General features: G+C 37.8%; 1 pseudogene; it reads right to left on the bottom strand.

Moving 5' to 3' along the window:
* Positions 1-5,945: 5,945 nt before the first annotated feature.
* On the bottom strand, positions 5,946-6,868 carry LOC120726521 (annotated as a pseudogene).
* Positions 6,869-7,342: the final 474 nt, after the last annotated feature.

The following is a 7,342-nucleotide window of genomic DNA, read 5'->3' as shown; positions in this document are numbered from 1 at the left end:
TTCAATGTACATTGAATACACATTTTCCCACTGTACTGTGTTACTATCAGTATCACTCCTTTCACAGAAAAGGAGGGCTGACCACATGATTTACAGCAGCACCTCTGGAATCTGTTGATCCAGACCTGACCTCCGGACGCTCCGCTGCTAATGTTTGTTTTTTTTCTGAGGGTCTTTGTGGAGGATTTGGCATCACACAGGCAGACATGAGTGAAATGAAGCAGGTTGTGTAGTGATTACAGAACATCTTAGTGTTGGGCTCATTATCATATCACTGTTGAGCTCATAGTGTGAAAACAAGTGAGTGACATTACTTAAGAAAAGTCACTGGTTACAGTAGTTTTGATTAAACAGATGGGATGATCCATGATTTGGGGAAATTATGGCAACAGTAGTGTTTTTAATGATTTGGGGAAATAAACTGCACATGGCACACTTGTGTCTGTGTTGTTGGATGCCTTATTACTCCTATGACCCTACAGTTGTTTGCAAGTCTGAAGTTTGTATTTACTCACTGATTTTGGTTTCTAGGTAATTGTGGTGTGGATGCAGGCTCCAGGCGGAGCCAAGAGTTAGACCCACTTAACATGACATTAATACTAATTTTATTCTCTAACACAGGGTTTACAGGGCTAGAGGACAACAGCACTCTACCCTTTTCCGGTTGAGGACCATGGCCTAAGATTTGGAGGTGCTGATTCTCATTTCCACTGGTTCACACTTGGCTGCAAACTGTTCCAGTGCGAGTTGGAGGCCATCACCTGATGAATCCAACAAAAGCAGAGATGAGAGTCTGAGACCCAAGTGAAAGTGTCGGCCACTTGGCTGTGCCCAGAAATTCTGTCCGTAAAAGTTATGAACAGAATCGATGCCAGTGCTGCCCTAACCCTAATCATTAAAGTTACACTTTATTATAAATTCAACATGATGTCACAAAGTTTGCAGATATCTTAAGACCAGTTTTTTAATATACTCTGGATTGCAATCAGAAATAAATCTTCTTTTATTAATTTTATTAAAGGACAAAACACACCAATGCCATTTACTGAGAAAGTTTCACAGACAGGTAGAGATGGTGGTAGATGGCTTCCTATATGTAGAGGGAAGGTCCTTATTTTGTCACTAGCTGTGACGATAGTTTAAATGTAATGCAAATGATGGCGTTAGCTGAACAACAAGCACTGAAAAAATGTAACGTTGTCCTAAAGTACAAAGAAGATTTTTTTTCATAACAGTGTCATGTAAATACCTTCTGTCAATTTCTTCCAAAAGGACGTGTTTAAATCATAGCAGGGCACAGACAGTGATATTTGGGCCGAGGTGTGGAAGTGGATGGCTTTCTGTGGGGAGTTGGAGCTGTTTGAATGGATTGAAAGAATCTGCTGTGATGCTCTGGACTCTTACCTGTGTGTAAAAGTTCCTTTTGGTCTTAAAATTACTGCAGTGATTTACAAGAAATGTCCAGTATTTATATTGGGGTTTTTTTTGTTTGTTTAATCCACAACAACAAGTGGTTCACAGCAGATAATTTACTGCATTTTAAAATTTTGCAATCCATATGTTATTAGTAAAATTCCTGGTAAGAAATCTACGTAACAAATTTCACAAATCGTTTGTTTATTATTTATTGTTTATTTATTTATTCATTGTCAGTCTTAAGAAAGGCGGGGAGGGCATTCAGATGGTCCCTGCCAGCTCATGCAGTTTCCCATAAATTTGACCTGGTTGTTAATAATCTCTTGCTTCCACACTTTGAAAACTTCATAGTCTGTGGGGACTGGGAGAGCTGTTTGCATTGTTGCTCAATAAGACCAGGCTGAATGTTAATAACATGTTAATTCCCTCCTACCTCTCAGCACATGGAGTTTTTGCACCTATAACTAACTACCTAGTGCAGCTAATGTTAAATTTTCTATTAATGGTAAAATCTTTATTCTTGTACTGCTAATAACATGTCCTTTGTCAGACTGGAATCTGTCCAGGGTGTACCCTGCATCTCGCCCTATGGTAGCTCAGACAGGCCAGTTTACTTAATTTGATAAAATAGCAGCCACATTAAACCGATAATGTTCAAGCATGTAGCCAGTCATTAGTTTGGAAGTGTGAGAGTAGTAGTAGTGAATAGACTGATTCTTATATAGCGCTTTCTACTCCCGGAGTACTCAAAGCACTCTATACAACATGCACATAGTGCTTTCTAACTACATTCACATTCGATGGATGCATCAGAGAGCAACTCGGGGTTAGTGTCTTTACCTAAGGATACTTGGCATACTGGAGGAGCCAGGGATCCTTACGATCACTGGATGACCTGCTCTACCGCCTGAGCTACAGCCAGTGGAATCATAAAATCAGATATAGCTACCTAACATTAACTGGTTGGCCAAACAAGCTGACTAACTATAAGTACTAAAGCAACAGATTTCATGATGTACACATGCTAATACAAGTCACTCTCTAGTGTCTGCAAACAGCTGAACAGATGTGCTTGTAGTGATTATTTATTGTCTTCTATTGTTCAGCTGTTCCTGGAGATTCTCAGTTTATGAGTCATATTGACACAGTCAGCAGAAGAGCAGGTCAGTGCTGCGCTGCTGTTCGCAAATGTTAAACTAGAAGTGTACTTCTGCCTCACTCCTTTGACTCACTTTCAGAGTCAAAGAGTGTTAGCTGAGAACTGTAGATCCCTAAATTGACACCCAGTGTCTTGTTTTTGTTTATAAACTTCAGAGTGGTTGTCGTAGTTGTCATAATATGAAATTGAATAAAGCTTTTGCTTTTGTACAGCTACAAAGATGATAAACAGGTCAGCAAAGAACTTCATGTCCCTTGAAGTTCTACCTAACTTAACATTCATGTGTCACATGAATCTTAGAATAGATTTTTTTAGTAATGTGTTTTTATTTCAGTTTACTACAAATAAATAACAAATATAGCCTTTTGCTTACATGTTAGCAGTCTGTTAAGAGTTAGAAGAACAGTCTACAAAAAAACACACACACACACACTGTGTGTTTTGTTAAAAAAAAATCCAAAACTTTAACGATGGCTCGTAAAGCAAAATATGCTTGTGTTGATTTCCTCCATTACAGCGTTTAAGGCAGGTTGATCGTCGTCACACTCACTTAATCTACTGCTGCCCTCAACTGGCTACAAAACATGGTTACATCTTAATTGTTAAATCCCTGAAAAATTCACTGAGGTGTGTGTTTTCATGTCTCGGTCATGTACAAGTTAATATTTAAAAGGACTAATACAGGGCCTTTGTATGACAATTGATATGATATTTGCAAACAGTTAGTTTTGCTAACTTGTGACCTGTGTGTAGCTGCATTTTAGCTCACATTTAAATCACTATTTGCCTAAATGTTAAATAATAAATTAAAAATTCTACTTCAAAAGCATGAAGAGTAAATATTCAAAATGCCAGCCATCCAGGACCTCTACAGACAGCATTGTGTGAGGAAGGCACAATTACTGTACACGCTGTACATGTATATATCATTACCTCAGCACTACAGTGTCCCACTTTTCTTTGCTGGTAATCTGTATTTATTTATTCTACTCTTTCTTATTGATATGTATTTCCTTATTTTTATAGTTTACTTTATAAATGCTGCCTTATGTGCAAGTTTGAGGGGGCTCTGAGCCTAATAATTTCATTGCCAGTAATGATGTGCCATTGTTACCTGTATATGACAAAATAAAACTTTAACTGTTAAGGACTTTATCAATTTCTTTGCACGTTTTTGACAATCAAGGTACTAACATTTATAAAGGATATCCCCCCAAAAAGTTTCGGTTTTATTTTACACCTAAACACAAACAGATTTAAACACATATTATCAAATTGTTTAATATTTTAAAAGTCAAACATTCAAGTTTACATCTGGTTACATAAATCTCAGATGTCTAGAATCATTATTTAGTTGAATGAAGTGATTGTGTGCCCTGTATTGGAGAGACTTCAGTGGAAAGAAAACATGTCAAAAAGGTGTTTGGTGTATCTTATGGACGGAGGAACGAGGACACAGACTTGGTGGTGTAAATAGGAAGTAACAGAAACAGTTCACAGAAACATAAAAATGTACACTGGGATCTAATGTGGAGGACCATGGATGTGAGCGTCACAGGAAAACAGATTATTGAATATGCAGATATCTGTTGGTTCCACAATTAAAAGGAAAATATCAGAACACATGGCATCATTTCATTTATTCTCAATATGTTATCCTTAACAACATCTGAATTAGCCCAGGTCATGGCTGTGGTTAAATAAGCACCAGAGTGCCGAGCAGACACTGAAGTTGTATCAGAACCAGAACCTTCACCAAGCTGTATCTCACTTCCTGTCTCTCACATAGACAAAGCAGCTAGAGCCAGACTAAACAGAAGATGAACAAGATCATGCTTTCTGTCACTGACAGGACTGATCTGCACTGCCCAGGTGGGGTCAGGATCCTAAAGATGAACACACTGCCTTTCAATCACCCATGAGTATCACATAAATTGTAACATGTGAAGGTAGTTTTTTTTTAAAATTTCAACATATTAATTATTCCAAGATAATATGTAACTACTATTTAACAGATATATGACTAGTACAGAGTATCTAACGTGTTATTTGTCATGCACACATGCTTAAAACTCATCATAATGCATCTTAAAGTATTGATAAGTCACCTGTTAATCAATCATCTGACATCAGCAGCATCACACTGACTTTTTTCTGCTGCCCTCAAGTGGCCACAAAGTAAATAACAGGTACTTACATTCCAGCTGTGAAAATTCAAACCACAAACATCTTTTGCTCTCAGGAGTGCTCTTCTACATGGCTGAACCCTAAAAAACGTACGCAGCACACTTGTAGTAGTATTCTGCTGTCACAGCAAAAATAAATCACATTACAGAGATGCTGCTGTATTTGAAGCTTTGGAGTAGAAAGTAGTAGTAGAGTAGAAAGGTGCTAAATAAGTACCAGTCCAGTCCATTAAAGTCTCATTGAGCTGATTGTGCAGACAAATATGTGTGTTTGGATTCTGGCCACTCTGTCATGCACTGGTTACTTTGATCATTTTGACAGCAGGGTGTGTTAGAGACACTGGCTCTAATATCCTCTGTGCACTGATTTGCTGTTCTGTTCTACTCTGGCCCATTTAAACAGCCCAGGAAGTCCTAGAGCTCCTTATTTGAAAGAATTCTTCTTGCATTTAAATAAGAAAGAAACCAAAATAATAATCATGAAATAAAGGAGATGGTAACTGGCTATTGCTGTGCAACACTTTCATTTTATTGATTTAAAGTTATCCAGAAAAACAAACAAACAAACAAATGCATTATGAAAACACCTGTTTAATATAGTATTACAGAGTCCTTAAATTTCATTACTCCAGCCTTGCACTTCTGTACTTTTAATATATTTAATTAACAAACATATTCATTAGGATATAATATTAACATTGCTTGTGAACCAAAACCTAAGACCTAACAGTCACAACCCAAGAAGAACTGGAGAGCTCAAAATACAAAACTGAAACCAAAACACTGGTAGTAATAAACCAAGATGACACTTAATGATAATAGTAGTAACATTGGGTCACTGACCAGGACTGTGACAAAGCAACATCTCTTATTTAGACTGGCTGAACTCTTTCTTTGGTGCTTTCAGGTTAGAGTCATTGTATAAGTAATTTATTGTTAGTTTGACTGTATTTTATTTTAAAATGACTTTATCACCAAAACAATTTAAAAAAAAGTTTAATATAGATATTGGGTGTTTCTTTCCTCCTTCCTCATATTAACATTAGCTGTGAGATTTAAAACAATGGGTAAATATTCCCTGTGATCCACCATCAGAGCTACCAGTGGATGATTCTGTATTCATGAAAATCAAGGTGAGTGAAATTTAATGACTTTTGCACAGACACACAAAAGACAGATTACAGTGTGCATTCACATCTTTATTGTAGCATTGTACTAGCAGGAACAGAAGGTTCAGTGCTTCTAAGGACAGGTAATGCGTGTTGCACAAACATAAGGTAAATTGGTAGCACACGTGTAGTCATTCCATTTCTTATCTGACACTACATTGGTGTGAACACAATGTTCATTTCCTCCCTGATTATTAGGTTGTGTTGGACTCCAGTAGACAAAACGCAGTGGACAACCATCGGACCACATCCAGGTGTCTTCTTATGCTTGTCACTGAGTCCAATCCAGGTGAGTCCCTCTGCATGGTCAAAGTTCTGGATCAGGTTTTTCACAAAACTCTGTTCCTCTGTACTGTGGATGGACACCAGGTTGGCTCCCTGTGACAAACAGTAGACCTCTGCATCAGCCCAGGTCATGTGGGTGGCGACATATTTGTAGCAGCGGTTGTTGAAGCTCCACCAGAACATGGGACAGGCTCCACGTTGCAGTTTAAATTTCTGTTCACCTGAAAGGAAAACAGAATTCAGGGCTGGATGAAACTGTTAAGATGTTGAAGAGATTTTTTTTCTCAGAGTCACAGAAACAGAGGTGAAAATGCTCTGCTGGTATTGAAACAAGTGACTGCTTTAATTTAAGCGCTGCAGAGAATCATGGCTGCACAGTTGAAATAATGCCACTGGTCAAATGCATTGGCAAAAGCTTTTCCCTCATTCACAGTTACAAAGAAGAGGAGCATAAGATAACAAATATCCACATAAAATGATCTTTTGCTAACATAATAACCACAAATAAAGGTAAAAGTAAATAAGGGAAAATAAGAGCTAGAAAATGGGCCGGTTACCAGGTTGTTGCTTCACTTCATTGTCATCAGAGGGAGACTCAGAAGGAGCACCCAGAGCCAGACCAAACAAGAAGAGGAGCAAGATCATGTTGGAGCTTTAAGTCTCACAGTATGATGAGGAGCTGCTGAAGCTTCCTTATGTAGGATGGTTTCTTTTATAGCTGCCTGAGTGGTGTGTTTTTACTGCTGGTGTGATATCATTGGTCAGATAGGCCAAAACTCTCCACCATAAACAATAATATTAATTATAAACCCGAAAAAATCAAATTCCAAAGAAATTCAAAATTGTTTAACTGTTGAACAGTCATTTCCTCTTGGCACTTTCAGGAGAACGTGACTCTTTATTTTATGTAGTTATATATTTATTGCATGGTAAAAAGCCTTATCAGGAACAAGAAGAGGAACAAGATCATGAATTTTATCAGTGATAGAAACTAAACTGATCTGTACTGCCGAGATCCTAAATTTGAGACCAGATGGCAGGTTTCCTTCTTTTCTATGCCTCTGAAAGTGTTTCTGAACAGTGAGCATGATGGAATCAGTCAAATGCGTTTGTCAAAAACTTTCACT

The sequence above is a fragment of the Simochromis diagramma genome, unplaced genomic scaffold (genome assembly GCF_900408965.1).
Source record: "Simochromis diagramma unplaced genomic scaffold, fSimDia1.1 OVJJ01000753.1, whole genome shotgun sequence".
Lineage (NCBI taxonomy): Eukaryota > Metazoa > Chordata > Actinopteri > Cichliformes > Cichlidae > Simochromis > Simochromis diagramma.
This window is presented reverse-complemented; position numbering and strand designations above follow the sequence as displayed.